The 23,512-nt window shown below is 39.3% G+C and overlaps 1 long non-coding RNA gene across 1 annotated transcript in view; it reads left to right on the top strand.

Moving 5' to 3' along the window:
• The first annotated feature begins 1,263 nt into the window (after positions 1 to 1,263).
• LOC139358595 (uncharacterized) overlaps positions 1,264 to 23,512 on the top strand; it is an 86,990-nt gene continuing 64,741 nt past the window's right edge. Inside the window, exon 1 of the long non-coding RNA XR_011613780.1 lies at positions 1,264 to 1,427. This is a non-coding gene — a long non-coding RNA (uncharacterized lncRNA). The remainder of the gene's footprint in view (positions 1,428 to 23,512) is intronic.

Raw genomic sequence — 23,512 nt, 5'->3', positions numbered from 1 at the left:
CATCTTCTGACTGGAAGCATCTGGGTGGTCAAAGCCAGACATGCCTAGAACAGGACGCAGGGAGTGGGAGTGTTAGAGGCTCACCTTGTCATGCTGGCCACTGGGTGGCAGGGGCTGGTTTCAGCGAAGGCACAACTGGGGTGGGTGTTACTGCCTTTGCTGAAACCGGCCCCTGGTTAGGTACAGCTGGCCAGGAACTGCTGGTCTTACCCTGGCTGCACTCCTTGTTGTACAGGAGAAGCAAAAACTCAGACCCAGCCAGCCCTCTCCAACCAAGTGCTAGTTCCTGTTTCTGATGCCTCCACCCACAGGGCCCTGTTTTCCCGTGGTGCCCACTACTCCCGGGTAGGGAGACCCAGGTTGTCTCTGCAACACAGTGAGAGGCTGCAGACCTGGGAATCATGGCGGGTGTTGGGGCCTTACCGTGCTCAGGATTCCCTGGGAAACACTGCGTGCCTGCCATGCTCCAATATGAGCAGAAGGAGGTTGCCCTCTAGAATCTAGAGTCTGGGAAGAGGAAGACGGCCCCTTTCTCGGAGGCCACAGCTATGGCTGCCACCTCTGTAGACCGCTGCTAGCAGCAGCAGTGCAGTGCAACCCCCAATAGAGCTCCCATGCTACAGGGCACGTAAACCTGATAGTGCCCCCAAATCACCTCACTGCCCGCATCTGTGCAGCCAGGGATAGTGCCCCTAACCAGCTGGGGGTAGTGACAGCCCAGATAGCGCCCCCAACCTGCCCCCTGTCATAACAGTGCAGGAGCTGATACCGCCCCTAACCCTCTTCCCAGCTGGTGGTGCGGCCCCAGTAGCACACGCAACCACCCCCACCACCAGGCAGTATAGCCAACCCCGCCGTCCCACGCCCCCAACACCCCACCCGCAACGTGACCTTGATAGGACCCTATCCAGGGTTGTGCATCCCTGGAGAGCTCACCTACCCTGCCACCTTTCTACCATGCTGGCCGAGCTGCAATCTCCATCACCTCCACAAACCTCAGTGAAGCAAGCCTAGGTGCCACAAGCTCAACCCTCCAGCTTGTGGTATGTGGATCCCACTTCTGGTTCTCTAAGCTGGGCTCCCAGCTTCAATTCTGATTGGATGAGAGCAAGTCTCAGGGCAACCAATCACAGCATGAAAATAAAGTCCAATCAGGATAGGCCTAGAGGTTTTCTCTCATCCAATCAGAATATGTAGTCCAGGAACCTTATTTGCATAACATCAGTATATAAAGCATGCAGCGGGGCCATCCCACCATTTCAGGCTTTTACGTGGCTGTCTGCCCGGCTGCTCCGTGCAAGGCTTAGAGGACCAGGAGAAGGAGTCGTCACTTGCCACGGCTAGAGGCTGGAGCGGCACCACAGCTCGCCTCGCTGTGGTAGGTGCTGATGACAGAGACAGCAGCTCCGCTGGAGCGGTGGGAACGGGTAAGTAGTTTTGGGGTAGTTAGAGGGATAAAGAGAGTGGTTAGCGGCAAAGGGAAAAATAGGATGGCGATCAGGAAAAGGCATTGCAAAAAGACGGTGGGGAAAAGATGGTTGGAAAAAAAGTTTTTGGGTAGATATTGGGGGGAAAGAGGGTGGGAAGTGGGAGGAGGAAAGAGAGGGGGGTGGGAAGGAACGGGCAAGTAGGAAGGAGAGAAAGTTTGCAGTTTTTAGGTATATGGAGGGGGAAAAGAGGGTGGCAAGCGGGGGAAGGAAAAAGAGGGTGGCGAGTGGGAGGGAAGCAGGGTTTTACCAAAAGACAGTGGGCGGAAAAGACAGATGGTGGGGAAAGAAAAGACAGAGACGGTGGGTAAAAAGCGGGTCGATGCAGTGGGAAAAGAGGGTGGCAAGTGGGAGGAGAAAAGAGGGTGGTGAGAGGGAGCGGGGAAAGAGGGTTAGGAAAAAGATGATGGGGCAAATAGTTTTGGGGTAGATGGAGGGCAAAAGGAGAATGGTAAGGATTAAGGAAAGAAGAGGGTGAATGGGAAGAGGGGGAAGGATTTGTGAAAGTTTGGGGGTGTAGATGGAGGAAGAAGGAGTGGCGAGCAGGAGTGGGGAGAAGGCTTTGAAAAGACAGTGGGGAGATGTTTTTGCATAGATGGAGAATGTAAAGAGGGTGGCAAGAAGGAGGAGGGGAAAGACGATGGGGAAAACAGTTTTTAGGTAGATGGAGGTTGGAAAATAGAGTGGTGAGCAGCAGGAGTGGGGAGAAGGCTTTGGGAAAAGACGAGGGGAAAGTTTTTGGATAGATGGAGGAACAAAAGAGGGGAATGAGAGCAGAAGGGAGAAAAAGAGGGTGTCCAGTGAGTGGGGGAAAACAGTGGAGAAAAGTTTTGGGGTAGATGGATGATGAAAAGAGTGGTGAACGGGAGAGTAGAGAAGGCTTTGCGAAATGACAGTGGGGAAAAATAGTGGGAAAAAAGCTTTGGGGTAGATGGAGGAAGAAAAAGGGTGGCGAGAGGGAGGGGGTCAAAGGTGGTTGGGAAAAGAAGGTGGGGGACAAAGTTTTTGGGTAGCTCTTTTTTCTGATGTCTTAAATCAGGTTATTCATATTTTTGCTTTGAGTAGTTTGAGTATTTTATATATTTTGTGTTGCATTAACCCCTTGCCTGATGCATAGTTTGCAAATACTTTCTTCCATTCTGTGGATTGTTTCTTCATTCTACTGATTGCTTCCACTACTTTGCAAAAGCTTTTAAGGGTAATGCAATTGTATTTTGTCTATTTTTGCTTTTTGTTGCTTGTGCTTTTGGTGTACATATTTGGAAATCCCTTGTGCTAGCCAGTTTCACAAAGCATTTTCCTATGTTTTCCTCTCTAGTAGTTTCATAGTTTCAGGTCCTACATTTAAATATTTATTTTGAGTAAATTTTTGTGTATGGTAAGATAACAGCCTAGATGGATTATTGTACATGTGGGTTTTGGGTTTTCCTAGCACAGTTTATTGAAGAGATTGTCCTTCCCCAATGTGTGTTTTTGGTGCTTTTGTTAAAAGTTGACTGTGAAAGCTTGAATTTATTTCTGAGTTCTCTATTCTGTTTCATTTGTCTATGTCGGTCTGTCTCTCTGTCTCTTTTGTCTCTTCTCTAATTTTTTTTTTTTTTTTTGCCACTACCATGTTGTTTTGGTTACTAGATTTGTGGTGTATTTTGAAATCAGGTAGTATGATGCCTCCAGTTTTTTTTTCTTTTTATTCAAGATTCTTTTGTCTGTCTGAGATATTTTGCATTTCCATGTGAATTTTAGGAATTTTTTTTTTTTTTTTTTTGAGACGGAGTCTTGTTCTGTCGCCCAGGCTGGAGTGCACTGGCGTGATCTTGGCTCACTGAAAACTCTGCCTCCTGGATTCAAGCTATTCTCCTGCCTCAGCCTCCTGAGTAGCTGGGATTACAGGCATGCACCACCATGCCCAGCTAATTTTTGTGTATATAGTAGAGAAGGGGTTGCACCATGTTGTTCAGGCTGGTGTCAAATTCCTGACTTTGTGATCCAAGTGGTTTGGCCTCCCAAAGTGCTGGGATTACAAATGTGAGCCACCGTGCCTGGCCGTTTTTTGTTTTGTTTTGTTTTGTTTTTTGTTTTCTATTTCTATGAAGAATATCTTTCCTAATGTAACATGGATTCCATTGATTCTGTAGATCACATAGGGTGATATAGATATTTTAACAATAATCTTCTAGTGCTTGAACATGGGATATCTTTACATTTACTTGTGTCTGCTTTAATATCTTTCATGTATGTTTTATAGTTTTAATTGTGACATCTTTCACCTTTTTGGTTAAGTTTATCTCTAGGTATCTTTTTTGGGAGGCATTGGGTAACTACTGCAATGAAATAGCTTTCTTGATTTCTTTCTTAAGTATTTCACTATTGGTACATAGGTGTGCTACTCATTTTTATATATGGATATTGTATCTTGCAACTTTATGAAATGTTTATTATATCTAGTAGGATTTTTGTGGAATTTTTAGGGTTCTCCATATATATATGATCGTGTCACCTGCAAACAGTGACAATTTGACTTCCTTTTATTTCCAATTTGGATGCCTTTTGTTTCATTCTCCTAAGTGCTCTAGCTAGGACTTCAAGTACTGTGATGAATAAAAGTGGTAAAAGTAGCCACACCTGTTCCAGATCTTAGATGAGGAGCTTTTAACTTTTCCCCATTGATTATGATGTTAGTTGTGGGTTTGTCATATATGGACTTCATTGTGCTGAGATGAGTTCTACTGTTGAGGCCCTCTCATGCATTTTTCAGTTCATCCATTGCATTTTTCAGCTTTGAGGTTTCTGTGGCCTTTTAAAATTACTTCCATTACTTCTCTATATTTGAATTTCATTGAGTATCCTCAAAACAGCCATTTTTACTTCCTTGTCTGGAGAATCTCACATTTTTTTTTTTTTAAGATGGTGTCTTATTTCATCACCTATGCTGGAGTGCAGTGGCACAATCTTGGCTCACTGCAACCTCCGCCTCCCAGGTTCAAGAAATTGTCCTGTCTCAGCCTCCCAAGTAGCTGGGACTACAGGCACCTGCCACCACACCCAGCTAATTTTTGTATTTTTAGTAAAGACGGGGTTTCACCTTGTTGGTCAGGCTGGTCTTGAACTCCTGACCTCAGGTAATCCACCCGCTTTGGCCTCCCAAAGTCCTGACAGGTGTGAGCCACTACACCCAGCCAAGTCTCACATCTTGAGCTCTCCTGGGTTAGTCACTGGTGACTTATTTATTGTTTGGTGAGGTCGTGTTTCCTTGAATGTTCTTAATGCTTTTGAGCATATGTTCATGCTTGGGAGTTGAATAAGTGGGTATTTATTCCAGTCTTTGCAGTCTGTTCTTGTTGTACTTGTCCTTCTTGAGTCTTCCAGAAATTCCAAGAAATTCAAGACTGTTGAGTTCCTCAAGCCTGTGGTCACTGCAGCTGTTTCAGCACCAGAGGGCACCTTAAGCTCAGGTTCACTGTGACTTCTGCAGACTGAGGTCCCTGGTGGCCATGACAGACTTGGAGTAGATAAGGGAGTGGCTCCCTGGGTTCCCAGGCAAAGCTCTTTATTTACGTGCCTCCTCTTCTCCTTGCAAGGAATCTGGGCACCAAGCTTTGTGGATCTGGGAGAAGTGTGATTTGGGCACTCTCATGGCCACTGCAGCTGGCATCACACACCCAAAGCCCACAGCCTCCCAGAACAGCAGCACTGGGGCTTGTCTGAGTCCTGTGACCAGTATATTGCCTCACTGCCGCTTACTGACTTAGGTTTCTAAGCCAGGTTAGTCTGCTGGTCAGGGTTTGGGTCAATCCTGCCTGGGATCAGGGCCACAGTGTTCTGCCTGATACTGTGTCCACTGTGGTAGGGCTTGATACTGGGTTCTCCTCTTTCTTGCATAGGGAAGGAATTCTCTCTGCACTTCAGTGCCTGGAGTTGGGATTGGGGTAACACAGGCAACCCTGTGGCCACTGCAGCTGATGTCATATACGAAGCCCACAGCCTACCTGACCAGCACATCGTTGGTTACTGGAGCTCACCCAAGGACCAAAGTGACTGTGGCCTGCCTGTCACTGACATTTGTTTGGGGCCTGAGGCCACTTGAATCAGCTGGTAGTGAAGCAAGTCAGGACTCAGGTTTGTCCCACCAGGGCAGTGGATTCCCTTTTAGGCCAGGTCATATCCAAATGCTCTCTCTGTGCGCACTGGCCTGGAATCAAAGGCCATGGGGTTCTGCCCAGTGCTGTGCTTTACTATAGCAGAGCTGGCATTGGGCTCCAAGGCAAAGTCCTATGGACCCTTCCTTGTTCCTTTTGCTAGAAGTGGACACATTCTCTGTACTGCACTGCCTGGGGTTGAGGGAGGGGCAGTGCAGGTACTGCAAGACTGTCTTTTCACCCTCTTTAATGTGTCTTCTCTTGTTTTTAAGGTAAAACGACGTTCCGTAATCTGTCACCTGATTTCTTTAGCTCTTGTGAAGGTATTCTCTGGCTTAGATTGTTGGACAGTGGTTGAATTTAATGTTCCAGCAGAGACACAATCACTGAGATTCTATGTTCCATCTCCCTCCACCTCTTCTCATTTATTTAGTTCTTCTTCAATTTATTTCAACAATATTTTGAGGTTTCAGAGTATGAATTTTGAACTGCTCTTGTTAGTTTCTAAATGTATTACTTGTTTTGTTGCTATTATAAATGGGATTGTTTCTTTAATATTTTAAGGCAGTTCATTGACAGTATGTAGAAATAAAATGAATTTTTAGTATTGCGTTTATATCTGGAAACCATGCCAAATTTATTTTGAATACTGTTTTACTGAATTTCTTAGAATTACATATGTATAAGAGATCATGTCATCTGTAAACATAATTTTATTATTTTATTTTCAACCAGTATGTTTTCAATTTTCTATTCTTTACTAACTACACCTTACTAGAATCCACACTATAATGTTAAGTAGAATTTGCAAGAGTGGACATTCTTGTAATTAGTCTTACCAGGAAAGGATCCAACCTTTCATTGCTGAGTGTGATGATAGCTGTGGGTTCTGTAGATAACTACCACTAGTTTCAGGAAGTTATCTTACTGTCCATAACTGGAGTGTTTTCATGATGAAAATATCTACTATTTTCTCAAATGCTTTCCATCTGTTGAGATGCTCATCTATTTTGGTCTTTTACTATATCACTATAGTGTTTGCATTCGTTGATTTTTCAAATATTAAATCAATGGTGCATTACTGGGGTCAATCACATCTGCACACAGTGCATAATTTATTTTATATGTTGGTGGATTCAACTTGGCAGTATTTTGTTGAAGATGTTTGATTTTATAAAACAAAGATACTGGTCTATATTGTTTTGTGATTCAGTTTTAGTGTCAGAGTAATCCTGTTTGTAAAATGAATTGGGAAGTGTTCTCTCCCCTTTTATTTTCTGCAACAGTGGGTGAACGATTGATATTTGTCAAATGTCAAAGCAAGTGTAATAATTTGTGTATTACTGACATTTAATTTATGTTAATATGCTAATATTTTAAATATATCAAGCAATAAAAAACATTTTATATTTGTTTATATTATAATATATATGTGATAAAATAGGAATTACTTAGGAATCTTTTAGAATATATTACATGCTAGAAAATATTTCAGGTTAAATTTCCCACTTAGGAGTAAAGACCATTGGCAACATTATTATCAAAAACATGACAGAGGAAAGAAAGGATTACAGGATATGGTTGCTTTTTTTCTTAAGTGCAGTTTTAGGTTCACAGCAAAATTGAGAAGGTACAGAGATTGCTCATATCCTTGCCCACAGATGCATAGTCTTTAGCATTATCAGCATCCCCCACCAGAGGGTACGTTTGTTACAACTAATGAACCTAACACATCATTATCACTCAAAGTTCACCATTTACATTAGGGTCCACTTTTGGTGCTGTACATGCTATGTGTTTGCATATGTGCATAATGACATGTATCCACCATTATAGTATCACACAGAGTAGTTTCACTGCCTGAAGAATCCTCTGTGCTCCACCTAGTCATCTATCCTTCCCCCTCAACCCCTGGGAACCACTAATTTATTTCTGTCTCCTTAATTTTGCCTTTTAAAGGATGTCACATAATTGAATCACACAGTGTGTAGTCATTTTAAATTGGCTTCTTCCACTCACTATTATGGTTCTCTTTTCTTTATCTCTTTCTACGATTTGATGGTTAATTTCTTTTTAGTGCTATACAGTATGCTATTGTTTGGATGGAGCACCTTTTACTGAAAGACATCTCAATGCTTCCAAGTTTTAGACATTATTAATAAAGACGCTATAAACATTCATGTGCAGATTACTGTGTGGAAATACGTTTTCAACTCATTTGAGTAAATACCAGGAAGGATGATTGCCAGGTTGTATTGTAAGACGCTATTTCATTCTGTAAATAAACACCAAACAGTCTTCTGTCATTTTGCATTCTCACCACCAATTTTTGAGAGTTTTGTTGTTCTACATCCTCGTGAGCATTAGGTATTGTCAGTGTTCTAGACTGTAGCAATTAGTTATCTTATTGTTTAAATTTGCATTTTCCTGATGATCTATGATGGTGAGAATCTTTTTATATGATTATTTACCATCTGAATATCTTCTTAGGTAAGGTATTTGTTTACGTCTTTGGCCCATTTTAAAAATCTGATTGTGTTCTCCTTGCAGAGTTTTAAGAGTTCTTTGTACATTTTGGGTGTCAGTCCTTTAGAAGATATGTATTTTTTTGGCAAAGATTCTCTCCAAGCCTGTGGCTTATATTTTCATTCTCTTGACAATGTATTTTACAAAGCAGAAATTTCTAATTTTAATCAAGTTTCGTTTATCAACTGTTTTATTCATAGATTGTACCTTTGTCATCACATCTAAAAAGCTATCACCCAACCCTAGAGCATCTAGATTTTCCCCTGTATTATTATGGAAGAGTTTTATGCTTTTATACTTTACAGTTAGGTCTGTGATACACATTGAGTTAAGGTTCATGAGGGGTGGGTATAAGGTCTAGATTCTTTTTTTCTTTTTTTTTTTTTTTGCATATGAATGTCTAGTTTTTCCAACACCATTTGTTGAAAAACTATCTTTTCTCCATTGCATTGCTTTTGCTCATTAATCAAAATCATTGGACTATCTGTGTGGATCTATTTCTCCATAGTCCATTCCATTAGTTCATTTGCCTCTTTTTTAACCAATACGACACTGTCTTCATTACTGTAACTTTAAATACATCTTGAAATTGAGTAGAGTCAGCCCTTCAGCTTTGTTCTTTTCCTTCAATATTGTGTTTTCTATTCTGGATCTTTTGCATCTCCGTATAAACTTTATAATAAATTGGTCTTATCTGCAAAATAACTTTCTGGAATTGTGATTGGTATCTCAATGAATCTGTATGTCAAGTTGGAAGGAACCGACATGTTGATAATATTGCATCTTGCTTTCCATGAACGTAGAATATCTTTCCATTTATTTAGTTTTTTGATAACTTTGGTTAGAGTTTTGACATTTTTCTTTATTATATCTTATACATATTTTGTAACATGTTTACCTAAGTATTTTTATTTGGGGGGATCCTAATAGATGATAATGTCATCTGTGAACAAAGACAGCTTTCTTTTTATTTCAGACTGTATATCTTTTTTTTGTTTTTACCATATTGAATTACTAGGACTTCCAGTATGATGTAGAAAATCAGTTGTGAGAGAGGACATTCTTGCCTTATTCTTGATCTTAGCAAGAAAGATTCAAGTTTCTCAATATTAAATATAATGTTAGCTGTAAGTTTCTTGTAGCTTTTTAATTTTTTTTGTATCAAGTTAGGATGTTTCCTTGTATTTCCTAGGTTTTTAGAGTTTTTACATAAATGGGTATTGGATTTTGCCAAATGCTTTTTTATCATCTATTGATATGATTGTGCGATTTTCCTCCTTTTGCCTACGGATGTGATGGATTACATTAACCGATTTTTGAATGTGGAGACAACCATGCATACCTGAGATCGATTAATCCCACCTCATTGTGGTTGAGTGATATTTTTATATATTTTTGTGTTTCATTTGCTAATATTTCCTTTTTAAAAATACAATAGCTTTTTATTCCTATGCAGATTATTTCTTTATACAGTTGAGATTATCTTATATACGATTTTAACTATGGACAACACAGCACTCTTTACAAGTTTTATAAGTAAGTTGTTATGTCCACTATCCTTTCTTTTAGGCCTTTTGCATCTATGTTCATGAGAGATATTGGTCAATAGTGTATTTTCTTGTAATGGCTTTTCTGGATTTGGTATTAGGGTAGTGCTGGTTTCACTGAATGAATTAGAAAGTATTCCTTATAAGTTTCTCTTCTAAGAGAGATTGAAGAGAATTGGTGGTGTTTCTTTCTTAAATGTTGGTAGAATTCACCAGTGAACACATCTGGTTCTGATGCTTCCTTTTTCAGAAGGCTATTAAGTATTGATTTAATTTATGTAAGAGACAGAGGCCTATTTGGATTATCTATTTATTTTTATGTGTTTTGACAGAGTGTGCCTTTTAAGAAATTGGTCTGTTTCAAATAGTTTATCAGCTTTGTGGGCATGTAATTGTTCATAGTATTTCTTTGTAACTTCCTTATTTTTATAGATTTAGAGTTACAAATTCAGTTGTGTTATATGAATATATTGCATAGTGGTGAAGTCTGGGCTTTTAATATAGCCATTACTCAGAGTGTACATTCTACCCATTAGCTAGTATTTCATTTCTTCCTTCCCTTCCACCCGTCCACACTTTAGAGTCTCCAGTGTCTATTAATCCATACTATATGTCCATGTGTATCGATTGTTGGTGAGAAAAAGAAGTTATTGGCCGGGCGCGGTGGCTCAAGCCTATAATCCCAGCACTTTGGGAGGCCGAGACAGGCGGATCACGAGGTCAGGAGATCGAGACCATCCTGGCTAACACCGTGAAACCACGTCTCTACTAAAAATACAAAAAACTAGCCAGGCGAGGTGGCGGGCGCCTCTAGTCCCAGCTACTCGGGAGGCTGAGGCAGGAGAATGGCGTAAACCCGGGAGGCGGAGCTTGCGGTGAGCTGAGATCCAACCACTGCACTCCAGCCTGGGCAACAGAGCGAGACTCTGTCTCAAAAAAAAAAAAAGTTATTAATTTTCTGTTTCTGAGGCATTTCACTTAGGATAATGGTCTCCAGTGCCATCCATGTTGCTGCAGACGACATAATGGTATTCTTTGTTATGGGTAAATAGTAGTATATTGTGTGTGTGTGTGTGTATCACATATTTTCTTGTCCAATCATCTGTTAATAGACACTTAGGTTGATTCTGTGATTTTGCTATTTTGAATAGTGATGAGATAAACATGTAAGTGCAGATGTCTTTTGATACATTGGTTTCTTTTCCTGAGTTAGATACCCAGTAGTGGAATTGCTGAGTCAAATGGTAGTTCTATTTTTACTTCTTTGAGAAATATCCACACTTTTTTTCATAGAAATTGTAGTCATTTATATTCCTACCAATATATATAAGTGTTTCATTTTCTCTGGTTTCTCACAAGTATCTGTTGTTTCTTAACTTTTTAATAATGGCTATTCTGAGTAGTGTAAGATGATATATCATTGTGGTTTTAATTTGCATTTCTCTAATATTCAGTGATGTTGGGCATTTGTTCATGTTTGGTGACTGCTCTATGTTTTCTTTTGAGACATGTCTGCTTATATTCTTTGCCAACTTTTTAATAAGGTTATTTGTCTTGTTTTATTTCTTGTTGAGTTATTGAGTTCTTTATCAGATGCATTATTTGAATATAATTTCTCCCACTTGTCATCATTTTCATGTCTATATAATTCAAAATGGCCCATTTTCATTTTATATATTAGTAATTTGTTTTTCTCTCTTTTCTTCTTAGTGAACCTGACTACAGGCTCGGTGATTTTATGGATCTTTCCTAAGAACCAGCTTTTGGTTTTCTTGGTTTTCTGTATGATTTTCTGCTTTCGATTTAGTTGATTTCTGCTTTAATTCTTATTATTTATTCTCTTCTACTTACTTTGAGTTTAACTTGCTCTTCTCTTTCTAATTTCCTAAAGTGGAAGCCTAGATAATTGATTTTAGATTTTTTTTTCTTTTATAACATGTGAATTCAATGCTATGTATTCCCCTTAAGCACTGCTTTTACTGCATCCCACAAATTTTGATAAGTCATGTTTTATTAATTAGTTCATTTTTGTAAGTGTGGTGCTGAGTGAAAGCCAACTTACAACTGTTTATATTCAATCAGAACACCTAGAAGGGAGGAAGAGTGAGAATTTTAAAAAACTTTTAAGTTAGAAAATACACTTTAGTTTTATTTTATATAAGTGATGCTACTCTCATTAACCATCACCACTTTATCTCCTCCCTTGCTACCTTTCCTAGCCACTAGTAGCCATATTCCAACACTGTACTCTCTCTGATATTGTTTGGATATTTGTCTCCATTCAAATCTGATATTTAATTGTAATCTCCAGTGTTGGAGATGGGTCCTGGTGGGATGTGTTTGGGTCATGGGAGCCTATCACTTATAGCTTGATACTGTCTTCATGATAGTTAGCGACTTCTCAAGAGATCTGATTGTTTAAGTATGTGGCATCTCCCCCAACTCACTCTTTCTCTTGTTCCTGCTTTTGCCAGGTGAAGTGTTTGCTCCTCCTTCTGCTCCCACCTTAAATAAAAACTTCCTGAGATCTTTCCACAGGCAAAGACTGGCACTGTGCTTCCTATAAAACCTGCAGAAATCTGAGGAAATTGAATTTACTTTCTTATTAGTTATCCAGTCACAGATTTTTTTTTATGCAAGAAACCGCCTAATAGAGTCTCCATGAGTTCAATTTTTTCACTTTTACCTCCCACAGATGAGTGAGAACGTGAAAGTGTTTTTGTTTTTCGTGTGCTTGACCTATATTTCACTTAATATAATTTCTTTCTGTTTCTTTCATGTTGTTGCAAATGACAGGGTTTCATTAATTTTGCAGTTAAATAATACTCCATGGTATAATGTATAACATTTTCTTCATTCTTCTCTCCAGCGATGAGCACTTAGGTGAATTCCAAGTCTTAGCTGTTATGAATAGTGCTGCAATAAAGAGTGCTGCACTCTTATTAATAGTGCAGGTATCTCTTTGACATACGATTTCTTTATTTAGGAAATATACCTAGCAGTGGGATTGCTAGATTATATGGTAGTTCTATTTTTACTTTTTTGAGGAACCTCCATAGTGTTCTCCATAGTGACTGTATGATTATTTTAACTAGATGAGATGACATCTCCTTGTAGCTTTGATTTGCATTTCTTTGATGATTAATGATGTTCAACGTTTTCTTTTCATAGAGCTATTGTCCATCTGCATATCTTTTGAAAAATTTCCATTCAGATCTTTAGCCTATTTAAAAAATCTGATTAGATAGAATAAATATAGTGTTTGATAACACAACAGGGTGACTATAATCAATAATAATTTATTGTATATTTTAAAACAACTATAAGAGTAGAATTGCCACTAACATAAAGAAATGATAAATTCTTGAGGTGTTAGCTATCCTAAGTACCCTGATTTTATTGTTATACATTATATGCTGGTATCAAAACATCACATGTATCCCATAAATACATACACCTATTCTGTAACCACAATAATTTAAAATAATAAAAACTGATATTTCTCTCTGGACACTCTGCTTGTCAGATTTTAATTAAAAAATGAGATTTCTCTCTGGACACCCTGCTTGTCAGATTTCTTTTTCATTTTGTTAAAACCATAAAATGTTTTGCAAAGAAACTTAAAGAACTACTGAGAAACTCTTGAAAACGCTTTAAATCATTTCTAAACCCAAAGAGGACTCTGATAACTAAATAAACTGAGCAGAAAAATAAATCTTAACAAGTAAACATCCTTCTTTATACCCTAAATAAAATTCTAGAATACTGCAATATAGTATCAAGCAGAAAGAGTGCATCTGGGAATTTCAAATAAGTATTTCCTAATGGTGATAAAAATTATTTCCTCATTATACAACTGGCCACGTATGATATTGAATGAAAATTTTCAAATTTTGGCTTATGGATTTTAATTAAATAATTTGAAGGACTGAACAAATTTGTTATTTAATTCTGAAGCTATCTCTGACCATTTCCATATTGATTTCTTGGAAGTATTCTAAGGGCTTTGAGAGGCATTGGGAAATTACAGACTAGAGAAATTCACTTTAGGCTTCACCTGCCACTTTTTTCCAGCTAGAACAGCACTTTTTGAACTTTGAATTGCTTTTCAAAACATTGAGATTTTGTGTTAGATGTCACTTTCAAATTTTAAAGACAAATGGTTCAGAAAATGTTGGGCGCAGACTATTTTGTAAAATTCAGTGATTTTTTTTGATAAGAAGTTCATGCTCATTTTCTACACATTTAAGATATTCTCTAAACAGATATTTCAATAAACTATTAGAACTCTCAGTGATATTTGGAAATAAATAATCTGTCGTAGGAATTATACATATTTAAATTAAATATTATATTTTTATTTTTAAATTTAAATTTATATATAAATGTATGTCTATATATGTAAATTTAATATTACATGGTGTCAATATTTAAATTAATATACACATAAATTTACAGGTATAAATTTATCATGTATTAAATTTATTCAATAGTATGTATATTAGTATTTAAATTAATACACTTAAATTCACATATGCATATATGTATATATCACTTGTGGTAGAAGGAGTAATGATTCCCAAAGATGTCAATGTCTTCTTCCCTGGTACTTCGGTACTTGTGAATATGTTGTTCCATAGCAAATGAGAATAAATGGTGAAAAATTTATTCAGACTTGCTATTCAGCTGACCTTGAAATAAGTAGAATATCCTGGATTATGCAGGTTGTCCCTGTGTAATCACAAGGGTGCTTATAAGTGGAAGAGGGAGGTAATAGAGTCAGAGTAAGAGAAAGAGTTGTGGCAACAGAAGGAAAAGCCAGAGCCATCATTAGCTTTTGAGATGGAGGAGTGGGGGCACAAACCCAGGAATACAAGCATCCTCTACAAGCCAGGAAAGGCAGAGAAATGGAATCCCCTTGGAGTTTCCAGAAAGAATGCAGCCTTCTGGCACATTAATTTTATCTCAGTGACCCTCCTTTCAAACTCCCAGCATCCAGAACTGTAAGAGAACCTTTTTGTGTTGTTTTAAGCAGGGAAATCTACGGTGATTGGTTACAGCGACAATAGGAAACTAATACACATTTAGATTACTTCTTTTTGAATTTTATATTAATTGAGAATACAATCTGTACTTTTTGTGTCCGATGTTCATCACATAACGTTATAATAGTGATAGTGATGTGTAGGGCTACTGTGTTCAATTCTCTGCTGTCTAGTATTCCATTATAATAAAACACCAGAATACACTGGAAAAATTGTGTCTTTTCTAGTAATGTTGACCTTTGTAGTGTGTGATGGTTAATACTGAGTGTCAAGAAACAGAGTATTGATCCTGGGTGTGTCTGTGAAGGTATTGTCAAAGGAGATTAAGATTTGATACAGTAAGCTAGGAAAGACAGACCCACCCTTAATCTGGGTGGGCACAATCTAATCAGCTGATAGTGCAGCTAGACTACAAGCAGTCAGAAAAATGTGAAAAGAAAGACTGGCCTAGCCTCCCAGCCTACATCTTTCTGCCATGCTGGATGCTTCCTTCCCTCAAACATTGGACTCCAAGTTCTTCAGTTTTGGAACTCGGACTGATTCTCCTTAATCCTCAGTCTGCAGACAGCCTATTGTGGGACCTTGTGATCATGTGAGTTAATACTTAACCTCCCATGTATATATTCCATTAATTTTGTCCCTCTACAGAACCCTGACTAACACAGATTTTGGTACCAGAAGTGGTTCCAGAGGAACAGAATATTAAGGATGAAGTTATTTCTTTGGTTTTGGAGTTTCTGGGGTTGCCTGCTTAATATGATTAAACCCCAAACTTCTAAGGACTCTACTTCTAATACTATGGAGAACACGGATAGTCCCTGGCAGAGACTGTTTAGAGAGTTACGTAAAATAAATGCAATGGACGCTCCTGATGCACTGCTAGTGAGAGGCAAAGAGTTTAGTGGTGCCATACATAACACTTCTGACCATATGTGGAGAACTAAGGAACATAATGAAGGTGGTTGGTTGCTCCTAAGTGCTGAAAGAAAATAGTGAACTCAGGGATTCTATCTCCTAGCTTCAGAGGCAGATACTGGGCCACAGATCTCCAAAACTTGCCCTGAGAGTCTTATCTCCTTTAGAGGAAGAGCTGAAATTGTGAAAAAATAGACACAAGCTCTTATGCTAGTGGCTAACCTACAACAAAAGGTGCATGAACAGCCTTGCCAGGTGTGTGCTGTTTCGTTTTGTTTTTTTGTTTTTTGTTTTTTTTTTTTTTGATGGAGTCTTGTTCTGTCATCCAGGCTGGAGTGCAGTGGCACGATCTCGGCTCACTGCAAGCTCCACCTCCCAGGTTCATGGCACCATGCCTGGCTAATTTTTTGTATTTTTAGTAGAGAAGGAGTTTCACAGTGTTAGCTCCTGAGGGAGTTGCCAGGCAAAATAATGTTGATTCTCCTCAGATGCCACCACCAACACCCCTGTATAATTCTTGACGTATAATTCGACTGAAGTCCTGGTGGGCCCCTAGAGCTGAGGCTGTGTGTGTGGCCCATGAGGAGGTGCACTACGCTCTTGAGTTTTCTAAGTTATATAAACAGAAATCTGAAGAAAAGGCATGGGACTGAATATTATTAAGGATGTGGAATAATGACAGAAGGAACATGGAGTTGAATCAGGCTGAATTTATTGATTTGGGCCCACCAAATAGGGACTCCTCATTTAATGTCATAGCTCCGGGAGTTAAAAAAAGTTCTAACAGTTTATTTGTTTGTTTAGCTAAAATATTGATTAAAAGGTGGCTCATATTGAGCGAGGTGGACATGCCTGATCTCCCTTGGTTAAATGTAGAGGAAGGGATCCAAAGGCTTAAGGAGATTGGGATGGTGGAGTGGATTAGTCACTTTAGACCTCCTCATTCCAGCTGAGAAGATCCAGATGTACCCTTGACCAATGTCTCACAAAATAGATTTGTGAGGGCAGCACCTGAATCTTTGAAAAGCCCTGTAATTCCTCTTCTCTGTATGTCAGATGTAATGGTGGGAACTGCGGTCACTCAACTACAAAATTTAAATACAATGGGAATAATTGGATCCTGAGGTGGCAGGGGCCAAGTGGCAGCACTCAACCATCAAAGGCAAGGTGGGCGTAGCTGCTGCAATGGACAGCAGAGTCAAAGCAGCAATCAGAACAGTTTAACTCATGTGGAGCTCTGGGATTGGCTCATTAATCATGGTGTTCCTAGACGTGAAATTGATAGGAAGCCAACTGCATTCCTACTTCATTTATACAAGCAGAAGACTTCTAGATCGAGTGGATAAAAGACTAATTTGAATTATAAAAGAGGGGTTCACTGCCCCTCAATCAATTTCCAGACTTGAGCAAGTTTACAGACCGAGAACCCCTTTATTGAAGGGGAGGCTGTGTCCCCTTGAGGAAGGACCCCACTACATTACCGACAGTTTATGCCGTGATTTTTTCTTCCATATTTCCCCAAAGAGATTTACGGCCTTTTACCAGGGTAACTGTTCATTGGGGAAAGGGAAGTGATGAGACATTTTGGGGACTACTGGACACTGGCACTGAGTTGATGTTGATTCCAGGGGACCCAAAGTAGGTGCTTATGGAAGTATGGTGATTAATGGAGTTTTGGCTCAGGTCTAACTACAGAGGGTCCAGTGGGTCCCTGGACTCACCCTGTGGTCATTTCCCCAGTGCCAGAATGCATAATAGGCATAGACATATTAAGCAGCTGGCAGAACCCCCACGTTGACTCCCCGACTGGTAGGATGGAGGCTATTATGGTGGGAAAGGCCAAATGGAAGCCATTAGAGCTGCCTTAACCTAGAAAAATAGTAAATCAAAAATAATACCGCATTCATGGAGAGATTGCAGAAATTAATGCCACCATCAGGGACTTGAAAGATACAAGGGTGGTGATTCCCACCACATCCACATTCAACCCTCCCATTCAGCCTGTGCAGAAGACAGATGGATCTTGGAGAATAACAGTGGATTAACATAAGCTTAACTAACGGGTGACTCCAGTTGCAGCTGCTGCACCAGATGTGGTTTCATTGCTTGAGTAAATTAACTCATCTCCTGCCACCTGGTATGCAGCCACTGACTTGGCAATTGCCTTTATCTCCACTCCTGTCCATTAACCCACCAGAAGCAATTAGCATTCAGCTGGCAAGGCCAGCAATATACCTTTACTGTCCTACCTCAGGGGTATATCGACTCTCAGGCTTTGTGTCATAATCTTATTCAGAGAGACCTTGATCGCTTTTTACTTTTACAAGATATCACACTGGTCCATTACATAGAAGACATTATGCTGATTGGATCCAGTGAGCAAAAAGTAGCAAACACACTGGACTTATTGAGGAGACATTTGTGTGCCAGTGGATGGGAAATAAATCTGACTGAAATTAAGAGACCTTCTACCTCAGCAAAATTTCTAGAGGTACAGTGCTGTGGGGCCTGTGGAAATATTCCTTTTAAGGTGAAGGATAACTTGCTGCGTTTATCTCCTCCCACAACCAAGGAAGAGGCACAATGCCTAGAAGGCCTGTTTGGATTTTGGAGGTAACACATTCCTCTTTTAGATGCGTTACTCTGGCCCATTTATTGAGTAACCTGAAAGGCTGCCAGTTTTGAACGGGGTCCAGAACAGGAGAAGGCTCTGCAACAGGCCCAGGCTGCTGCGCAAGCTGCTCTGCCACTTGGGCAATGTGACCCAGCAGATCCAAGAGTGCTTGATGTGTCTGTGGTAGATAGGGATGCTGTTTGGAGTCTTTGGCTGGCCCCCAATAGGTGAATCACAGCGGAGGCCTCTAGGATTTTGGAGCAAAGCCCTGCCACATTCTGCAGATAACTACTCTCTTTTTGAGAGACAGCTCTTGGCCTGTTACTGGGCTTTGGTGGAAACGGTTTGACTATGGGTCATCAAGTCACCATATGACCTGAACTGCCTGTCATGAACCGGGTGCTTCCTGACCCATCCAGCCATTAAGTGGTTGTGCACAACAGCATTCCATCATCAAATGGAAGCGGTACATGCCTGACCTGGTTTGAGCATGTCCTGAAGGCACAAGTAAGTTACATGAGGAAGTGGCTCAAATGCCCGTGGTCTCCACTCCTGCCACCTGCCTTCTCTCCCCCAGCCAGCACCGATGGCCTCATGGCGAGTTCCCTATGATCAGTTGATAAAGAAAGAGAAGACTAGGGCCTAGTTCACAGATGGCTTTGCAGGATATGCAGGCACCACGCAAAAGTGGACAGTGGCAGCACTACCGCCCCTTTCTAGGACATTCATGCAGGACAGCAGTGAAGGGAAGTCTTCCCAGCAGGCCGAACTTTGACCAGTGCACCTGGTTATGCACTTTACATGGAAGGAGAAATGGTCAGATATGCGATTATGTACTGTTTGATGGGCTGTAGCCATGGTTTGGGGAAATGGTCAGAGACTTGGAAAAAGCATGATTAGAAAATTGGTGACAAAGTAATTTGGGGAAGAGGTATGTGGATGGACCTCTTTGAGTGGTCAAAAGCCATGAAGATACTTGTATCCCATGTTAGTGCTCACCAAGAAGTGACCTGAGCAGAGGAGAATTTTAATAATCAAGTGGATAGGATGACCCATTATGTGGACTCCACTCAGCCTCTTTCCCCAGCCACCCCTGTCATTGCCCAAGGAGCCATGAACAAAGTGGCCATGGTGGCAGGGATGGAGGTTATCCACGGGCTCAGCAGAATGGACTTCCACACACCGGGGCTGACCTGGCTACAGCCACTGCTGAGTGCACAATTTTGCAGCAGCAGAGATCAATACTGAGCCTTCAATATGGCACCATTCCTTGGGGTGATCCACCCACTACCTGGTGGCAGGTTGATTATATTGGACCTCTTCCATTATGGAAAGGGCAGAGGTTTGTCCCTGCTGGAATAGACACTCCAGATATGGGTTTGCCTCTTTTGCACGCAATGCTTCTGAGAAGACTACCATCCCTGCACTCATGGAAACACCTTATCCACTGTCTTGATATTCCACACAGCATTGGATTTGACAAAGGCGCTCATGTTATGGCCAAAGAAGTGTATCAGTGGGCTCATGCTCGTGGAATTCAGTGGTCTTACCATGTTTCCCATCATCCTGAAGCAGCTGGATGGATAGAACGGTGGAATGGCCTTTGGAAGCCACAACTACAATGCCAACTAGATGACAATGCTTTTCAGGGCTGGGGCAAAGTTCTCAAGAAGGCTGTGTGTGATCTGAATCAATGTCCAGTATATGGTACTGTTTCTCCCATAGCCAGGATTCATGGGTCTGGAAATCAAGGGGTTAGAACTGGAAGTGGCACAACTCACCATCTCCCATAGTGATCCACTAGCGAAATGTGTGATTCCTGTTCCCAATGCATTATGTTCTGCTGGCCTAGAGGTCTTTGTTCCAGAGGGAGGAACGCTGACACCAGGAGACACAACAGGGATTCCATTAAACTGGAAGTTAAGATGGCCACCTGGACACTTTGGGCTCCTCCTACTTTTAAGTCAACAGTCTAAGAAGGGAAGTTACAGTGTTGGCTGGGGTAATTGAGCCAGACTATAAAGATGAAATCAGTCTACTACTCCATAATGGAGGTAAGGAAGAGTATGCATTGAATAGAGGCAATCCTTTACGGTGTCTCTTAGTATTACCATGCCCTGTGATTTATATCAGTGGGAAACTACAACAACCCATTCCAGGCAGGACTACAAATGACCCAGACCCTTCAGGAATGAAGGTTTAGGTCACTCCACAGGAAAAAACCACGACCTGCTGAGGTGCCTGATGAAGGCAACAGGAATACAGAATGGGTAGTAGAAGAAGGTAGTCATCAATAGCAGCTACGACCACATGACTAGTTGCAGAAATGAGGACTGTAATTTTCATGAGTATTTCCTCCTTCTTTTGTTAAAAATACGTTTGTGCGTTTATCCACTTGTACTAAGAATATATCTTCATTTTATTTTCCTTTATCATGTGACATACATTTATTAACTTTAAATCAGCATTTAAGTATTGTTAACTTTCTGTAAAAATATTTGGTTTGGGGATTGGTGCATTTCCGGTTGTACAAAGGATAGTTGTATTATGTGAGGCATAATTCTGACCTTATTGTTGTCTTTATTTGAAGATTATGTGTGATTTCAGGAGATGTGTATGGGTTCAAGTTTACAAGGAGTGGATTTGTGATGGTTAATACTGAGTGTCAACTTGACTGGACAGAAGGATACAAAGTATTGATCCTGGATGCGTCTGTAGGGGTGTTGCCAAAGGAGATTAACATTTGAGTCAGTGGGCTGGGAAAGGCAGACCCACCCTTAATCTGGGTGAGTACAATCTAGTCAGCTGCCAGCGTGGCTAGAATATAAACAGGCAGAAAAATGTGAAAAGAGAGACTGGCCTAGCCTCCCAGCCTACATCTTTCTCCCGTGCTGGATGCTTCCTACACTTAAACATCGGACTGCAAGTTCTTCGCTCTTCCTGCTCCTGAGCTTGCAGATGGCCTGTTGTGGGACTTTGTGATCATGTGAATTAATAATCTCCCTTCATATAAATATTTATTCCATTAATTCTGTCCCCCTAGAGAGCCCTAATACATGGTGTTTTCAGTTTTGGAAAAATTATAAATAATGCTACTTTGGAAATTATTGCACATGCGTATCAGAGAAAAATCAAAGGTCAGATAGGTAGACAAAAATGCATACACAAACCCACACATATGTGAGATTGTTCATATATGAGTAGAATTTCTTGGTTATAGTATATGTGTACATTTAATTTAAGGAACACTTTCACAAGCTTTCATGAGTGATTGTACCAATTTACTCTTCCACAGTCGATGAATAACATCTTAGATGGTCCACATCTTCAAATATTTAATATTGTTTGTCACTGTCATTTACGTATTTGTTTAGTTGTTTGTTTGTTCCATTTTAGCCATTTCATTGTGAATGTGTTAGACTATCATTGTGGCTTCTATTTGCATTTCTCTGACCATTTTGTAGGTTACCTTGTTGCTTTTTTAAATTTTGTTTTGCTGATAAACAATGATGCTGAACATCTATCTCTGTGATTATTTGCCATCATATATATTATTTGATGAAGTATCTTGTTTCATCTTTTTGATGAATCATTGTTAAAAAATTTTTTTAAATTATTAAATGTTAAGGGTTCTTTATATATCTTCTGGATATAAGTCCTTTGTCAGATATGTGTGTTGCAATGATTCACCGAGGACTTGGCTCACATTTTGTTGTTTTAAACATCTTTCACAGACAAAAACTTTTAATTTTGATAAAGTCTAATTTGTCATTCAATAAATTATGAATCATGTAAATTTATTGCTAAACCCAAGATCATGCAGATTTTCTTGTGTGTTTTTTTTTCTTTCTAGAAATCTTATAGTTAGTTTGTTGGTTTTACATGTAGGTCTATGGTCTAATTTGAGTCAGTTTTTGTAAAAGTTGTAATGTATACGCCAAAGATCATTTTTTTCTATTTTTTTTTTTTTTAGAATTAAGACATCTTGTTATTCCAGCATCATTTCTTGAACAGTCTGTCCATTCTCCATTGAATTGCTTTTGCATCTTAATCAAAAGTAAATTGATCATATCTCTATTGTTTTATTTTTGAGCTCTATTTTCTCTAACAAATGACTTTGTTGAATTTTATATATTTATTAAATATTTGAATGCATTCATTTGTCAACTGTCTGTCCAAGTTTTTGCCCATTTATTAGATGATATGCTTTTCAAATGTATTTTCTTTAACATTATGAATTTCTAGGAATTCTATTTTTAGGTATTTCTTCACCCTTTTTATTAATGTTAACTTATTTTTAGTTAATATATTCATAACCTGAATATATTACCCATTTTTAGTTAATTTTGTTTTCCTTTTTTTTTGCTTTCTTGATATAAATGCTATGTTGATTTGTTTTTAATATTTTTATACTATTGACTTTTCTTGGAATATAGTTTTTCAAATTATATTTCCCCCAAATTTCCTGTATCTTTACTAAGCTTCAGCAGGTTTCATCTGTACTCTCTACTGTCTGCCTTTGGTGGATTTTATTTTAATTGTAACCATGCTTTTCCCAGCTTCCCTGAATTTTGGCATATTCTCAGAATTGTTTCTGTAATGCTAATCCTTGAGGAATATTACTCTGCTTCTGTAATTTTAGTTTCCTCAAATTATACTTTATCCGATTCTCTTTAAACACATAGGCACTTTCAGCTACATATCAGTTGTTTCCCCTTGTCATTAAATATTTTGTCTCCAGGGAACTATGCATTTTAAAAATGCACTGACACCAAAAATCTGCCATGAAATTTCCCTTTCTCTGTATTTTTATAAGGTACCATGCAGCAGTTGTTAATTAATACAACACATCTTAATACAATTACAGGTTGATTTGTCCTCTTTCCTTCACTCACTTGTTAAATCCTTAAGGACATAAACTAAGTTTTATCTTTTGATTCCTAGAACATAGTAGAGATTTTGTCATAGAGTTTACTGTATAATTAAATATCTATCTATCTATTATGAATCTACAAAAAACATTTTAACACATTTTCTCTATGATTTTTTTATTCCCTTAAGGAAAATCTCCCCTACTCATTTGCAGTAGGTTATTTTCACAGAACCTTACGTTATTTTTACTTCTTTCTTTCTCTCTCTCTCTACATCTTTCTCTCTCACTTGCTCTTTTTTAATTTATAACAAAGATACAATTTTTCATCTGAAGTGTTCCCAGCAGTTAATGTACATATATATGTTCCAC

This window comes from Macaca nemestrina, chromosome 15 (genome assembly GCF_043159975.1).
Source record: "Macaca nemestrina isolate mMacNem1 chromosome 15, mMacNem.hap1, whole genome shotgun sequence".
Taxonomy (NCBI): domain Eukaryota; kingdom Metazoa; phylum Chordata; class Mammalia; order Primates; family Cercopithecidae; genus Macaca; species Macaca nemestrina.
This window is presented reverse-complemented; position numbering and strand designations above follow the sequence as displayed.